At 37.7% G+C, this 17,001-nt stretch overlaps 2 non-coding genes across 2 annotated transcripts; both read left to right on the top strand.

The window, feature by feature from the left end:
• Positions 1-3,330: 3,330 nt before the first annotated feature.
• LOC112739640 (small nucleolar RNA R71) lies at positions 3,331-3,434 on the top strand. The gene has a single exon (XR_003170570.1). It is a non-coding gene; the product is annotated as a small nucleolar RNA R71 (small nucleolar RNA).
• Positions 3,435-12,413: 8,979 nt separating this feature from the next.
• On the top strand, positions 12,414-12,521 carry LOC112739475 (small nucleolar RNA R71). Its single transcript, XR_003170411.1, has one exon. It is a non-coding gene; the product is annotated as a small nucleolar RNA R71 (small nucleolar RNA).
• The last annotated feature ends 4,480 nt before the right edge of the window (positions 12,522-17,001 follow it).

Raw genomic sequence — 17,001 nt, 5'->3', positions numbered from 1 at the left:
GGCTAACCTTGCCAAAGTGGAGGACTTGTCAGCCACTTTGTAGAGTTCTTGAGGTATAGTCTCATGAACTTCCACTTCCTCCCCAATCATGATACTATGGATCATGATGGCCCGATCTACAGTTACTTCGAATTGGTTGCTAGTAGGAATGATAGAGCGTTGGATGAACTCCAACCATCCTCTAACTACAGGCTTAAGGTCCGGTCTTCTCAATTGAACCGGTTTGCCTCTTGAGTCAACTTTCCATTGAGCTCCTTGCACACATATGTCCATGCGGACTTGGTCCAACCTTTGATCAAAGTTGACCATTCTAGTGTAGGGGCGTGCATTTTCTTGCATCATTGGCAAGTTGAACGCCAACCTTACATTTTCCGGACTGAAATCTAAGTATTTCCCTCGAACCATTGTAAGCCAATTCTTTGGATTCGGGTTCATACTTTGATCATGGTTTCTAGTAATCCATGTGTTTGTATAGAACTCTTGAATCATTAAGATTCTGACTTGTTGAATAGGATTGAAGAGTACTTCCCATCCTCTTCTTCTAATCTCTTGTCGGATCTCCGGATATTTGCCCTTTTTTGAGCTTAAAAGGGACCTCAGGGATCACTTTTTTCTTGGCCACAACTTCATAGAAGTGGTCTTAATGGACCTTTGAGATGAATCTCTCCATCTCCTATGACTCAGAGGTAGAAGCAATTGCCTTTCCTTTCCTCTTTCTTGAGGTTTCTCTGGCCTTAGGTGCCATTAATGGTTATGGAAAAATAAAAAGCAACGCTTTTACAACACCAAACTTAAAATGTTTGCTCGACCTCGAGCAAAAGAAGAAAGAAAGTAGTAGAAGAAGAAGAAAATGGAGGAGATGGAGGGAGAAGGCGTATTCGGCCAAGGGGGAGAAGTGGTGGTTGTAATGTGTGAAAATGGAGTAGTGTTGAGGGGTTTATATAGGGGTGGGGGGGAAGGTAGGTTTCGGCTATTAGGGTTGGGTTTGGGAGGGAAAAGAATTTGAATTTTGGAGGTAGGTGGGATTTATGGGGAAGAGTAGATGGATGTGAGTGGTTAAGGGTATTTGGGGAAGAGGTATGGATCTGATTGGTGAAGGGTATTTGGGGGAGAGTGTTATGAAGAGGTGTGAGGAGGAGAGAAGAAGAGGTGGGGTTGGTGGAGATCCTGTGGGATCCACAGGTCTAGAGGGGTCAAGGACTTAGCATCCCTGCTCCATTTAGGCGTGCAAAACGCCCTTAGAATGCATGTCTGGCGTTAAACGCCAGCTTGCTGCTTGTTTCTGGCGTTTAACGCCAGCTTTTCTCCCATTCTTGGCGTTAAACGCCAATTCCATGCTCTGTTCTGGCGTTAAACGCCAGTCTGGTGCTTGTTTCTGGTGTTTAACGCCAGCTTGATGCTTCTTTCTGGCGTTAAACGCCAGTTTGATGCTTCTTACTGGCGTTTAAACGCCAGTAAGCTCTTCCTCCAGGGTGAGCTATTTTCAATGCTATTTTTCATTTTATTTTTGATTTTTCAGTTGTTTTTGTGACTTCACATGATCATCAACCTAAAGAAAACATAGAATAGCAATGGAAAATAAATAGATATAATTAAATAACATTGGGTTGCCTCCCAACAAGTGCTTCTTTAATGTCAATAGCTTGACAGTGAGCTCTCATGGACACTCACAAAAAATCAGAGCAATGTTGGGGTCTCTCAACACCAAACTTAGAGTTTGGTTGTGGCCTCTCAACACCAAACTTAGAGTTTGAATGTGGGGGTTTTGTTTGAATCTACATTGAGAGAAGCTTTTCATGCTTCCTCTCCATGGTTACAGAAGGAGAACCTTTAGTTCTGAATACAAGGTGGTCCTCATTCAACTGAAGGACCAACTCTCCTCTGTCAACACCAATCACTGCTTTTGTGTGGCCAGGAAGGGTCTGCCAAGGATGATGGATTTATCCTCATCCTTCCCAGTGTCTAGGATTATGAAATCAGCAGGGATGTAAAGGCTTTCAACCTTTACTAGCACGTCCTCTACTAGTCCATAAGTCTATTTCATGGATTTGTCTGCCATCTCTAGTGAGATTTTTGCAGCTTGTACCTCAAAGGTTCCCAGTTTCTCCATTATAGAGAGGGGCATGAGGTTTATCCCTGACCCTAGGTCACATAGAGCCTTCTCAAAGGTCATGATGCCTATGGTACAAGGTATGAAGAATTTTCCGGGATCTGGTTTCTTCTGAGGTAATGTCTGCCTCATTAATGCATTCAGTTCATTGGTTAACAAGGGGGGTTCATCCTCCCAAGTCTCGGTACCAAATAACTTGGCATTCAGCTTTATGATTGCTCCTAGATATTTAGCAACTTACTCTTCAGTGATGTCTTCATCCTCTTCAGAGGAAGAATATTCATCAGAGCTCATGAATGGCAAAAGGAGGTTCAATGGAATCTCTAGGGTCTCTGTATGAGACTCAGATTTCTTTGGTTCCTCAAAGGGAAACTCCTTTCTGTCCAGAGGACATCCCATGAGGTCTTCCTCACTGGGATTCACGTCCTCCTCCTCTTCTGGGCATTTGGTCACACCAAGTAAGGTTATGGCCTTGCACTCTCTCTTGGGGATTTTCTTCTGTATTGCTTGGGAGAGTACTGGGAGGAGTTTCAGTAATCTTCTTACTCAGCTGACCCACCTGTGCCTCCAAATTTCTTGTGGAGGACCTTGTTTCATTCATGAAACTTAGTGTGGTCTTGGATAGATCAGAGACTATGGTTGCCAGGCCAGAATGGCTCTGTTTAGAATTCTCTGTCTATTGCTGAGAAGATGATGGAAAAGGCTTGCTATTACTAAACCTATTCATTCCACCATTATTATTGAAGCCTTGTTGAGGCTTCTGTTGGTCCTTCCATGAGAAATTTGGATGATTTCTCCATGAAGAATTATAGGTGTTTCCATAGGGTTCTCCCATGTAATTCACCTCTGCTATTGCAGGGTTCTCAGGATCATAAGCTTCTTCTTCAGAAGATGCTTCTTTAGTACTGCTGGATGCAGCTTGCAATCCACTCAGACTTTGAGAAATCATATTGACTTGCTGAGTCAATATTTTGTTCTAAGCCAATATGGCATTCAGGGTATCAATTTCAAGAACTCCCTTCTTCTGAGGCATCCCATTGTTCACAGGATTCCTCTCAGAGGTGTACATGAACTGGTTATTTGCAACCATTTCAATGAGTTCCTGAGCTTCTGCAGGGGTTTTCACGTGAAGAGATCCTCCTGCAGAATGGTCCAATGATATTTTTGACAACTCAGATAGACCATCATAGAATATACTTATGATGCTCCATTCTAGAAGCATGTCAGTAGGACACCTTTTGATCAGTTGCTTATATCTTTCCCAAGCTTCATAGAGGGATTCTCCTTCCTTCTGTCTGAAGGTTTGGATTTCCACTCTAAACTTGCTCATCTTTTGAGGTGGAAAGAATTTGGCCAGGAAAGCACTGACCAGCTTATCCCAAGAGTTCAGGCTATCCTTAGGTTCTGAATCCAACCATGTTCTAGCTCTGTCACTTACAGCAAAAGGGAAAAGCATAAGCCTGTAGACCTCGGGATCAACTCCATTGGTCTTGACAGTGTCACAGATTTGCAAGAATTCAGCTAAAAACTGATGAGGATCTTCCATTGGAAGTCCATGAAACTTGCAATTCTGCTGCATTAGAGAAATCAATTGAGGCTTAAGCTCAAAATTGTTTGCTCCAATTGCAGGGAGTGAGATGCTTCTTCCATAGAAGTTGGAAGAGGGTGCAATAAAGTCACCAAGCATCTTCCTTGCATCTCCACCATTGTTATTAGGTTCGGCCATGTCTCATTCTTTTTCAAAAATTTCTGTCAGGTTCTCTCCAGAGAGTTGTGCTTTAGCTTCCCTTAGCTTCCTCTTCAGAGTCCTTTCAGGTTCAGGATCAGCTTCAACAAGAATATTCTTATCCTTGTTCCTGCTCATATGAAAAAAAGAGAACTGAAAAGAAAATATGGAATCCTCTATGTCACAGTATAGAATTCCTTATATGAGTATAAGAAGCGAAGAATAGAAGAAGGAGAAGAGAAAAATTCGAACATAGAAAAGAAGAGGGGGTTCGAATTATAAGTAGAAGAGAAGTGTTAGTAGATAAATAAATAAATAAAAAGAGATGAGATGGGGGAAGAATTCAAAAATAAAATAAAATAAAATAAAAATATTTTTGTCTTTATTTTAAATATTAGTTATAACTTGAAAATTAAAAAGAGAAATAAAATTTAATTAAAATTTAAGACAATTAGTTAATTAAAAGGAAATTTGAAAAAAAGGGGTTAGTGATTTTCGAAAATAATGAGAGGGAAAAGTAGTTAGGTGGTTTTGAAAAAGATATGATTGATATAGAAAACTTTTTAAAAATAAACCAAAAAGTCAAATAGTTAATTGAAAAAGATTTGAAAATCAAATTTGAAAGGGTGAGAAGTTAGAAAAGATTTTGAAATTGATTTTGAAAAAGATATGATTGAAAATCATTTTGAAAAAGATTTGAATTGGAAATTAAAAAGATTTGATTTTGAAAATTGAAATTGATTACTTGACTAACAAGAAACTAAAAGATATGATTCTAAAATTTAAAGATTGAACCTTTCTTAATAGGCAAGTAACAAACTCAAAAATTTTTTTGAATCAATCACATTAATTGTTAGTAAAGATTTTGAAAAATATGGAATAAAATAAGAAAAAAAAGATTTTTGAAAATTAAATTGAATTTTCAAAAATATGAAAGAAAAAATGAAAAAGATTTTATTTTTGAAAAAGATTTGAAAAAGATAGAATTTTTAAATTGAAAATTTGATTTGACTCATAAGAAACGACTAAATTTTCAAAATTTTTTGAAAAAGTCAACTCAAATATTCGAAATTTATGAGAAGAAAAAGGGAAAGATAATTTTTTTATTTTTAAATTTTTAATGAAGAAAGAGAAAAACAACAAAAAGACTCAAAACATAAAAATTATGAATCAAAACAAGAAAAATATGCCAGAACACTTTGAATGTCAAGATGAATACCAAAAACACTTTGAAGATCAAGATGAACAACAAGAACTTATTTTTGAAAATTTTTAAGAAAAGACACACATGAAAGACACCAAACTTAGAAATTTTTAATGTTGAGACACTAACAAATTGAAAATACATATGAGAAACAAGAAAAGATGCAAAACATGAAAATGCAAAGATCAAACAAGAGAAATCATCAAGAACAACTTGAAGATTATGATGAACACCATGCATGAATTTTTCAAAAATTTTTAGTGAAAATTAAAAATATGCAATTGACACCAAACTTAAAAATTGACACAAGATTCAAACAAAAAACATCAAATTTTTTGTTTTTATGATTTTATTATTTTTTTGTAATTTTTCGAAAATTGTTTGGAAAAAGAAAAATAAGGATTTCAAAATTTTTAATGAGAATTCTAGGAATCATGCAATGTTACTCTAAAGCTCCGGTCCAGGAATTAGACATGGCTTACTAGCCAGCCAAGCTTTCAGTGAAAGCTTCGGTCCAAAACACTAGACATGGCCAATGGCCAGCCAAGCTTTAACAGATCATTACATACAAAAGCTAAATTGCTGAGAAAGACAAAGAAGCTCTTCTAATGATAGTTGAAACCTCGGTCCAAAGGATTAGACATGGCTTAACAGCCAGCCAGGATTCAACATATCTCATGAAACTTTAGAATTCATTCTTAAAAATTCTGAAGAACATAGAATAATTTATTTTTTTTTTTGAAATTTTTTTTTTGGAATTTTTTTGAAAAAAAAAATAAAAAAAACAAAAAGCTTAAAATTAAAATAAAATTACCTAATCTGAGAAACAAGATGAACCGTCAGTTGTCCAAACTCGAACAATCCCTGGCAACGGCGCCAAAAATTTGGTGCACGAAATCGTGACTGTTCATTCCTTGGTAACGGCGCCAAAAACTTAATACGCACGTTCATAATCATAGTTCTTTTTCACAACTTCACACAACTAACCAGCAAGTGCACTGGGTCGTCCAAGTAATAAACCTTACATGAGTAAGGGTCGATCCCACGGAGATTGTCGGCTTGAAGCAAGCTATGGTCATCTTGCAAATCTCAGTCAGGCGGATTCAAATGGTTATAGAGTTTTAATAATCAAAAGATAAATAAAACATAAAATAAAGATAGAGATACTTATGTAATTCATTGGTAAGAATTTCAGATAAGCGTATGGAGATGCGTTGTTCCTTCTGAATCTCTGCTTTCCTACTGCCTTCATCCAATCCTTCATACTCCTTTCTATGGCAAGCTGTATGTTGGGTGTCACCGTTGTCAATGGCTACTTCCCGTCCTCTCAGTGAAAATGGTCCTCTATGATTTCCCACATGGCTAATCAGCTGTTGGTTCTTGATCGTGTAGGAATAGGATTTACTATCCTTTTGCGTCTGTCACCACGCCCTACAGTCGCGAGTTTGAAGTTCGTCACAGTCATCCCATCCCAGATCCTACTCGGAATACCACAGACAAGGTTTAGACTTTCTGGATCTCAAGAATGCTGCCAATTGATTCTAGCTTATACCACGAAGACTCTGATCTCACGAAATGGAAGGCTCTGTTGTTAGGAGAGGAAACCATGCGTCGTGGACCAGGAATCTAAGAGATACACACTCTAGCTTGTTTTCATGTAGAACGGAAGTGGTTGTCAATCACGCGTTCATAAGTGAGAATGGTGATGATCACATTCATCATGTTCTTGTGTGCGAATGAATATCTTAGAATAAGAATAAGCATGAATTGAATAGAAGAACAATAGTACTTTGCATTAATACTCGAGGAACAGCAGAGCTCCACACCTTAATCTATGGTGTGTAGAAACTCTACCGTTGAAAATACATAAGTGATGGAGGTCAAGGCATGGCCGAATGGCCAGCCCCCTAAACGTGATCTTTGAACATAGAATTTGTCAAATACCAACCAGAGATGTGAAATAAATCACTAAAAGTAGTTTTTATACTAAACTAGTAGCTAGGGTTACATAAGATAAGTAAATGATGTAGAAATCCACTTCCGGGCCCACTTGGTATGTGCTTGGGCTGAGCATTGAGCTTTCATGTGTACAGACTCTTTTTGGAGTTAAACGCCAGGTTGTAGCCTATTTCTGGCGTTTAACTCCAGAATAGGGCAGGGAATTGGCGTTTGAACGCCAGTTTGAGTCGTCAAAACTCGGGCAAAGTATAAACTATTATATATTGCTAGAAAGCCCTGGATGTCTACTTTCCAACGCAATTAAGAGCGTGCTAATTGGGTTTCTGTAGCTCCAAAAAATCTACTTCGAGTGCAAGGAGGTCAGAATCCAACAGCATCTGCAGTCCTTCTTCAGCCTCTGAATCAGATTTTTGCTCAAGTCCCTCAATTTCAGCCAGAAATTACCTGAAATCACAGAAAAATACACAAACTCATAGTAAAGTCTAGAAATGTGATTTTTATTTAAAAACTAATAAAAATATATTAAAAACTAACTAAATCATACTGAAAACTATGTAAAAATAATGCCAAAAAGCGTATAAATTATCCGCTTATCACAACACCAAACTTAAATTGTTGCTTGTCCCCAAGCAACTGAAAATCAATTAGGAAAAAAGAAGAGAATATACTATAAATTCCAAAATATCAATGAAACTTAGCTCCAATTAAATGAGTGGGACTAGTAGCTTTTTGCCTCTGAACAATTTTGGCATCTCACCTTATCCCTTGAAATTCAGAATGATTGGCATCTATAGGAACTCAGAATTCAGATAGTGTTATTGATTCTCCTAGTTCAGTATGTTGATTCTTGAACACAGCTACTTTATGAGTCTTGGCCGTGGTCCTAAGCACTTTGTTTTCTAGATTACCACTGGATACATAAATGCCACAGACACATAACTGGGTGAACATTTTCAGATTGTGACTCAGCTTTGCTAGAGTCCCCAATTAGAGGTGTCCAGGGTTCTTAAGCACACTCTTTTTTTTTTTTTTGCTTTGGATCACGACTTTAACCGCTCAGTCTCAATCTTTTAACTTGACACCTTCACGCCACAAGCACATGGTTAGGGACAGCTTGGTTTAGCCGCTTAGGCAAGGATTTTATTCCTTTTGGGCCCTCCTATCCACTGATGCTCAAAACCTTGGATCCTTTTTATTACCCTTGCCTTTTGGTTTTAAGGGCTACTGGCTTTTTCTGCTTGCTTTTTCTTTTTCTTTATTATATATTTTTTCGCCAAAATTTTTTTCTTTCTTTTTTTTTCGCATTTTTTTTCTGCAAGCTTTGTTCTTCACTGCTTTTTCTTGCTTCAAGAATCAATTCTATAATTTTTCAGATTATCAAATAACATTTCTCCTTTTTCATTATTCATCAAGAGCCAACAATTTTAACATTCATAAACAATCAAATTCAAAAGACATATGCACTGTTCAAGCATTCATTCAGAAAACAAAAAGTATTGTCACCACATCAAAATAATTAAACTAATTTCAAGGATGAATTCGAAATTCATGTACTTCTTATTCTTTTGTAATTAAAACATTTTTCATTTAAGAAAGGTGATGGATTCATAGGACATTCATAGCTTTAAGACATAGACACTTAAACACTAATGATCATGTAATAAAGACATAAACATAAATAGACATAGAGCATAGTAAACGAAAAATAGAAAAATAAGAACAAGGAGATTAAGGGACGGGTCCACCTTAGTGAGGGTGGCGTCTTCTTCCTCTTGAAGAACCAATGGTGTTCTTGAGCTCCTCTCTGTCTCTTCCTTGTCTTTGTTGCTCCTCCCTCATAGCTCTTTGATCTTCTCTAATCTCATGGAGAATGATGGAGTGCTTTTGGTGCTCCACCCTTAATTGTCCCATGTTGGAGCTTAATTCTCCTAAGGAGGTGTTGATTTTCTCCCAATAGTTTTGTGGAGGGAAGTGCATCCCTTGAGGCACCTCAGGGAGTTCATGGTGAGGAATTTCCTCATGCTCTTGTTGAGGTCCATGATCTCTTGTTTGCTCCATCCTTTTCTTAGTGATGGGCTTGTCCTCATCAATGAGGATATCTCCTTCTATGTCAATCCCAGTCAAATTGCAGAGGTGGCAAATGAGGTGAGAAAAGGCTAACCTTGCCAAAGTGGAGGACTTGTCAGCCACTTTGTAGAGTTCTTGAGGTATAATCTCATGAACTTCCACTTCCTCCCCAATTATGATACTATGGATCATGATGGCCCGATCCACAGTTACTTTGGATTTGTTGCTAGTAGGAATGATAGAGCGTTGGATGAACTCCAACCATCCTCTAGCTACAGGCTTAAGGTTCGGTCTTCTCAATTGAACTGGTTTACCTCTTGAGTCAACTTTCCATTGAGCTCCTTCCACACATATGTCCATGAGGATTTAGTCCAACCTTTGATCAAAGTTGACCCTTCTAGTGTAGGGGTGTGTGTTTTCTTGCATCATTGGCAAGTTGAATGCCAACCTTACATTTTTTGGACTGAAATCTAAGTATTTCCCCCGAACCATTGTAAGCCAATTCTTTGGATTCGGGTTCATACTTTGATCATGGTTCCTAGTGATCCATGCGTTTGCATAGAACTCTTGAACCATTAAGATTCAGACTTGTTGAATAGGATTGGAGAGTACTTCCCATGCTCTTCTTCTAATCTCTTGTCGGATCTCCGGATATTCACCCTTTTTGAGCTTAAAAGGGACCTCAGGGATCACCTTTTTCTTGGCCACAACTTCATAGAAGTGGTCTTGATGGACCTTTGAGATGAATCTCTCCATCTCCTATGACTCAGAGGTAGAAGCAATTGCCTTTCCTTTCCTCTTTCTTGAGGTTTCTCTGGCCTTAGGTGCCATTAATGGTTATGGAAAAATAAAAAGCAACGCTTTTACCACACGAAACATAAAATGTTTGCTCGTTCTCGAGCAAAAGAAGAAAGAAAATAGTAAAAGAAGAAGAAAATGGAGGAGATCGAGGGAGAAGGCGTATTCGGCCAAGGGGGAGAAGTGGTGGTTGTAATGTGTGAAAATGGAGTAGTGTTGAGGGGTTTATATAGGGGTGGGGGGAAAGGTAGGTTTCGGCCATTAGGGTTGGGTTTGGGAGGGAAAAGAATTTGAATTTTGGAGGTAGGTGGGGTTTGTGGGGAAGAGTAGATGGATGTGAGTGGTTAAGGGTATTTGGGGAAGAGGTATGGAGGTGATTGGTGAAGGGTATTTGGGGGAGAGTGTTATAAAGAGGTGTGAGGAGGAGAGAAGAAGAGGTGGGGTAGGTGGGGATCTTGTGGGGTCCACAGATCCAGAGGGGTCAAGGACTTAGCATTCCTACTCCATTTAGGCGTGCAAAACGCCCTTAGAATGCATGTCTGGCGTTAAACGCCAGCTTGCTGCTTGTTTCTGGCGTTTAACGCCAACTTTTCTCCCATTCTTGGCGTTAAATGCCAATTCCATGCTCTGTTCTGGCGTTAAACGCCAGTCTGGTGCTTGTTTCTGGCTTTTAACGCCAGCTTGATGCTTCTTACTGGCGTTTAAACGCCAGTAAGTTCCTTCTCTAGGGTGAGCTATTTTCAATGCTATTTTTCATTTTATTTTTGATTTTTCAGTTGTTTTTGTGACTTCACATGATCATCAACCTAAAGAAAACATAGAATAGCAATGGAAAATAAATAGATATAATTAAATAACATTGGGTTACCTCCCAACAAGCGCTTCTTTAATGGCAATAGCTTGACAGTGAGCTCTCATGGAGCCTCACAAAAAATCAGAGCAATGTTGGGGCCTCTCAACTCCAAACTTAGAGTTTGAATGTGGGGGTTTTGTTTGACTCTGCATTGAGAGAAGCTTTTCATGCTTCCTCTCCATGGTTACAGAAGGAGAACCTTGAGTTCTGAATACAAGGTAGTCCTCATTCAACTGAAGGACCAACTCTCCTCTGTCAACATCAATCACTGCTTTTGCTGTGGCCAGGAAGGGTCTGCCAAGGATGATGGATTCATCCTCATCCTTCCCAGTGTCTAGGATTATGAAATCAGCAGGGATGTAAAGGCTTTCAACCTTCACTAGCACGTCCTCTACTAGTCCATAAGCCTATTTCATGGATTTGTCTGCCATCTCTAGTGAGATTCTTGCAGCTTGTACCTCAAAGATTTCCAGTTTCTCCATTACAGAGAGGGGCATGAGGTTTATCCCTGACCCTAGGTCACATAGAGCCTTCTCAAAGGTCATGGTGTCTATGGTACAAGGTATGAAGAATTTTTCGGGATCTGATTTCTTCTGAGGTAATGTCTGCCTCATTAATGCATTCAGTTTATTGGTTAACAAGGGGGTTCATCCTCCCAAGTCTCGGTACCAAATAACTTGGCATTCAGCTTCATGATTGCTCCTAGATATTTAGAAACTTGCTCTTCAGTGATGTCTTCATCCTCTTCAGAGGAAGAATATTCATCAGAGCTCATGAATGGCAGAAGGAGGTTCAATGGAATCTCTATGGTCTCTGTATGAGACTCAGATTCCTTTGGTTCCTCAAAGGAAAACTCCTTTCTGTCTAGAGGACATCCCATGAGGTCTTCCTCACTGGGATTCACGTCCTCCTCCTCCTCTGGGCATTCGGTCACACCAAGTAAGGTTATGGCCTTGCACTCTCTCTTGGGATTTTCTTCTGTATTGCTTGGGAGAGTACTGGGAGGAGTTTCAGTAATCTTCTTACTCAGCTGACCCACCTGTGCCTCCAAATTTCTAATGGAGGACCTTGTTTTATTCATGAAACTTAGTGTGATCTTAGATAGATCAGAGACTATGGTTGCCAGGCCAGAATGGCTCTGTTTAGAATTCTCTGTCTATTGCTGAGAAGATGATGGAAAAGGCTTGCTATTGCTAAACCTATTCCTTCCACCATTAATATTGAAGCCTTGTTGAGGCTTCTGTTGGTCCTTCCATAAGAAATTTGGATTATTTCTCCATGAAGGATTATAGGTGTTTCCATAGGGTTCTCCCATGTAATTCACCTCTGCTATTGCAGGGTTCTCAGGATCATAAGCTTCTTCTTCAGAAGATGCTTCTTTAGTACTGCTGGACGCAACTTGCAATCCATTCAGACTCTGAGAAATCATATTGACTTGCTGAGTCAATATTTTGTTCTAAGCCAATATGGCATTCAGGGTATCAGTTTCAAGAACTCCCTTCTTCTGAGGCATCCCATTGTTCACAGGATTCCTCTCAGAGATGTACATGAACTGGTTATTTGCAACCATTTCAATGAGTTCCTGAGCTTCTGCAGGGGTTTTCACGTGAAGAGATCCTCCTGCAGAATGGTCCAATGACATTTTTGACAACTCAGATAGACCATCATAGAATATACTTATGATGCTCCATTCTGGAAGCATGTCAGTAGGATACCTTTTGATCAGTTGCTTATATCTTTCCCAAGCTTCATAGAGGGATTCTCCTTCCTTCTGTCTGAAGGTTTAGATTTCCACTCTAAGCTTGCTCATCTTTTGAGGTGGAAAGAATTTGGCCAGAAAAGCACTGACCAGCTTATCCCAAGAGTTCAGGCTATCCTTAGGTTGTTAATCCAACCAAGTTCTAGCTCTGTCTCTTACAGTAAAAGGGAAAAGCATAAGCCTGTAGACCTCGGGATCAACTCCATTGGTCTTGACAGTGTCACAGATTTGCAAGAATTCAGCTAAAAACTGATGAGGATCTTTCATTGGAAGTCCATGAAACTTGCAATTCTACTGCATTAGAGAAACCAATTGAGGCTTAAGCTTAAAATTGTTTGCTCTAATTGCAGGGAGTGAGATGCTTCTTCCATAGAAGTTGGAAGAGGGTGCAATAAAGTCACCAAGCATCTTCCTTGCATCTCCACCATTGTTATTAGGTTCGGCCATGTCTCCTTCTTTTTCGAAAGTTTCTGTCAGGTTCTCTCCAGAGAGTGGTGCTTTAGCTTCCATTAGCTTCATCTTCAGAGTCCTTTCAGGTTCAGGATCAGCTTCAACAAGAATATTCTTATCCTTGTTCCTGCTCATATGAAAAAGAAGAGAACAGAAAAGGAAATATGGAATCCTCTATGTCACAGTATAGAATTTCTTATGTGAGTATAAGAAGAGAAGAATAGAAGAAGGAGAAAAGAAAAATTCGAACACAGAAAAGAAGAGGGGGTTCGAAATATGAGTAGAAGAGAAGTGTTAGTAGATAAATAAATAAATAGAAAGAGATGAGATGAGGGAAGAATTCAAAAATTAAATAAAATAAAATAAAAATACTTTTGTTTTTATTTTAAATATTAGTTATAACTTGAAAATTAAAAAGAGAAATAAAATTTAATTAAAATTTAAGACAATTAGTTAATTAAAAGGAAATTTGAAAAAAAGGGGTTAGTGATTTTCGAAAATAATGAGAGGGAAAAGTAGTTAGGTGGTTTTGAAAAAGATATGATTGAAATAGAAAACTTTTTAAAAATAAACCAAAAAGTCAAGTAGTTAATTGAAAAAGATTTGAAAATCAAATTTGAAAGGGGGAGAAGTTAGAAAAGATTTTGAAATTGATTTTGAAAAAGATATGATTGAAAATCATTTTAAAAAATATTTGAATTGAAAATTAAAAAGATTTGATTTTGAAAATTGAAATTGATTACTTGACTAACAAGAAACTAAAAGATATGATTCTAAAATTTAAAGATTGAACCTTTCTTAATAGGCAAGTAACAAACTCAAAAAATTTTTTGAATCAATCACATTAATTGTTAGTAAAGATTTTGAAAAATATGGAATAAAATAAGAAAAAAAAGATTTTTGAAAATCAATTTGAATTTTCGAAAATATGAAAGAAAAATGAAAAAGATTTTATTTTTGAAAAAGATTTAAAAAAGATAGAATTTTTAAATTGAAAATTTGATTTGACTCATAAGAAACAACTAAATTTTGAAAATTTTTTGAAAAAGTCAACTCAAATATTCGAAATTTATGAGAAGAAAAACGGAAAGATATTTTTTTATTTTTGAATTTTTAATGAAGAAAGAGAAAAACAACAAAAAGACTCAAAACATAAAAATTATGAATCAAAACAAGAAAAATATGCAAGAACACTTTGAATGTCAAGATGAATACCAAAAACACTTTGAAGATCAAGTGAACACCAAGAACTTATTTTTGAAAATTTTTAAGAAAAGACACACATGCAAGACACCAAACTTAGAAATTTTTAATGTTGAGACACTAACAAATTGAAAATGCATATGAGAAACAAGAAAAGATGCAAAACATGAAAATGCAAAGATCAAACAAGGGAAATCTTCAAGAACAACTTGAAGATTATGATGAACACCATGCATGAATTTTTCGAAAATTTTTAGGGAAAATAAAAAGTATGCAATTGACACCAAACTTAAAAATTGACACAAGATTCAAACAAGAAACATCAAATTTTTGGTTTTTATGATTTTATTATTTTTTTTGTAATTTTTCAAAAATTGTTTGGAAAAAGAAAAATAGGGATTTCAAATTTTTAATGAGAATTCCAGGAATCATGCAATGTTAGTCTAAAACTCCGGTCCAGGAATTAGACATGGCTTACTAGCCAGCCAAGCTTTCAGTGAAAGCTTCGGTCCAAAACACTAGACATGGCCAATGGCCAGCCAAGCTTTAACAGATCATTACATACAAAAGCTAAATTGCTGAGAAAGACAAAGAAGCTCTTCTAATGATAGTTGAAACTTCGGTCCACAGGATTAGACATGGCTTAACAGTAGCCAGCTAGGATTCAACATATCTCATGAAACTCTAGAATTCATTCTTAAAAATTCTGAAGAACATAGAATAATTTATTTATTTTTTATTTTTTTTGGAATTTTTTTGAACATAAAAATAAAAAAAAGCTTAAAATTAAAATAAAATTACCTAATCTGAGCAACAAGATGAACCGTCAATTGTCCAAACTCGAACAATCCCCGGCAACGGCGCCAAAAACTTGGTGCACGAAATCGTGATTGTTCATTCCTTGGTAACGGCGCCAAAAGCTTAATACGCACGTTCATAATCTTAGTTCTTTTTCACAACTTCGCACAACTAACCAGGAAGTGCATTGGGTCGTCTAAGTAATAAACCTTACGTGAGTAAGGGTCGATCCCACGGAGATTGTCGACTTGAAGCAAGCTATGGTCATCTTGCAAATCTCAGTCAGGCGGATTCAAATGGTTATAGAGTTTTAATAATCAAAAGATAAATAAAACATAAAATAAAGATAGAGATACTTATGTAATTCATTGGTAAGAATTTCAGATAAGCGTATAGAGATGCGTTGTTCCTTCTGAATCTCTGCTTTCCTACTGCCTTCATCCAATCCTTCATACTCCTTTCTATGGCAAGCTGTATGTTGGGTGTCACCGTTGTCAATGGCTACTTCCCGTCCTCTCAGTGAAAATGGTCCTCTACGGTTTTCCGCATGGCTAATCAGCTGTTGGTTCTCGATCGTGTAGGAATAGGATTTACTATCCTTTTGCGTCTGTCACCACGCCCTACAGTCGTGAGTTTGAAGCTCGTCACAGTCATCCCATCCCAGATCCTATTCGGAATACCACAGACAAGGTTTAGACTTTTCGGATCTCAAGAATGCTGCCAATTGATTCTAGCTTATACCACGAAGACTCTGATCTCACGGAATGGAAGGCTCTGTTGTCAGGAGAGGCAACCATGCATCGTGGACCAGGAATCCAAGAGATACACACTCTAGCTTGTTTTCATGTAGAACAGAAGTGGTTGTCAATCACGCGTTCATAAGTGAGAATGGTGATGAGTGTCACATAATCATCACATTCATCATGTTCTTGTGTGCGAATGAATATCTTAGAATAAGAATAAGCGTGAATTGAATAGAAGAACAATAGTACTTTGCATTAATACTCGAGGAGCAGCAGAGCTCTACACCTTAATCTATGGTGTGTAGAAACACTACCGTTGAAAATACATAAGTGATGGAGGTCAAGGCATGGCCGAATGGCCAGCCCCCTAAACGTGATCTCTAAACATAGAATTTGTCAAATACCAACCAAAGATATGAAATAAATCACTAAAAGTAGTTTTTATACTAAACAAGTAGCTAGGGTTACATAAGATAAGTAAATGATGTAGAAATCCACTTCCGGGCCCACTTGGTGTGTGCTTGGGCTAAGCATTGAGATTTCATGTGTAGAGACTCTTTTTGGAGTTAAACGCCAGGTTGTAGCCTGTTTCTGGCGTTTAACTCTGATTTGCAACCTGTTTTTGGCGTTTAACTCTAGAATAGGGCAGGGAGTTGGCGTTTGAACGCCAGTTTGCGTCGTCAAAACTCGAGCAAAGTATGAACTATTATATATTTCTGGAAAGCCCTGGATGTCTAATTTCCAACGCAATTGAGAGCGCACCAATTGGGTTTTTGTAGCTCCAGAAAATCTACTTCGAGTGCAGGGAGGTCAGAATCCAACAGCATCTGCAGTCCTTCTTCAGCCTCTGAATCAGATTTTTGCTCAAGTCCCTAAATTTCAGCCAGAAATTACCTGAAATCACAGAAAAACACACAAACTCATAGTAAAGTCTCGAAATGTGATTTTTATTTAAAAACTAATAAAAATATATTAAAAACTAACTAAATCATACTGAAAATTTTGTAAAAACAATGCCAAAATGCGTATAAATTATCCGCTCATCAACCACTCTGAACCGACTTGCTGCAGTTATTTCAACACCCCATTTTTACATGAAGTTCCCCACTGTAGAGGGAATTGCTACAATTAGGAGAGATCAAAAGCTGGCACGAAAAAGTTACAATGAGAGCTTTAATTTAAAAGGCAATCCGGGAAGAAAGTAAATCAACACCATCGAACTCAATGGCATTCGAACTTGGGAGGAGTTACATCCTCAACCAGAAGGAGAAATACAACAATTCCAAATCGGAGATCACCCCAAAATAATAACAAGCATAGGGATAAACATA

Source organism: Arachis hypogaea, chromosome 13 (genome assembly GCF_003086295.3).
Source record: "Arachis hypogaea cultivar Tifrunner chromosome 13, arahy.Tifrunner.gnm2.J5K5, whole genome shotgun sequence".
Taxonomy (NCBI): Eukaryota; Viridiplantae; Streptophyta; class Magnoliopsida; order Fabales; family Fabaceae; genus Arachis; species Arachis hypogaea.
This window is presented reverse-complemented; position numbering and strand designations above follow the sequence as displayed.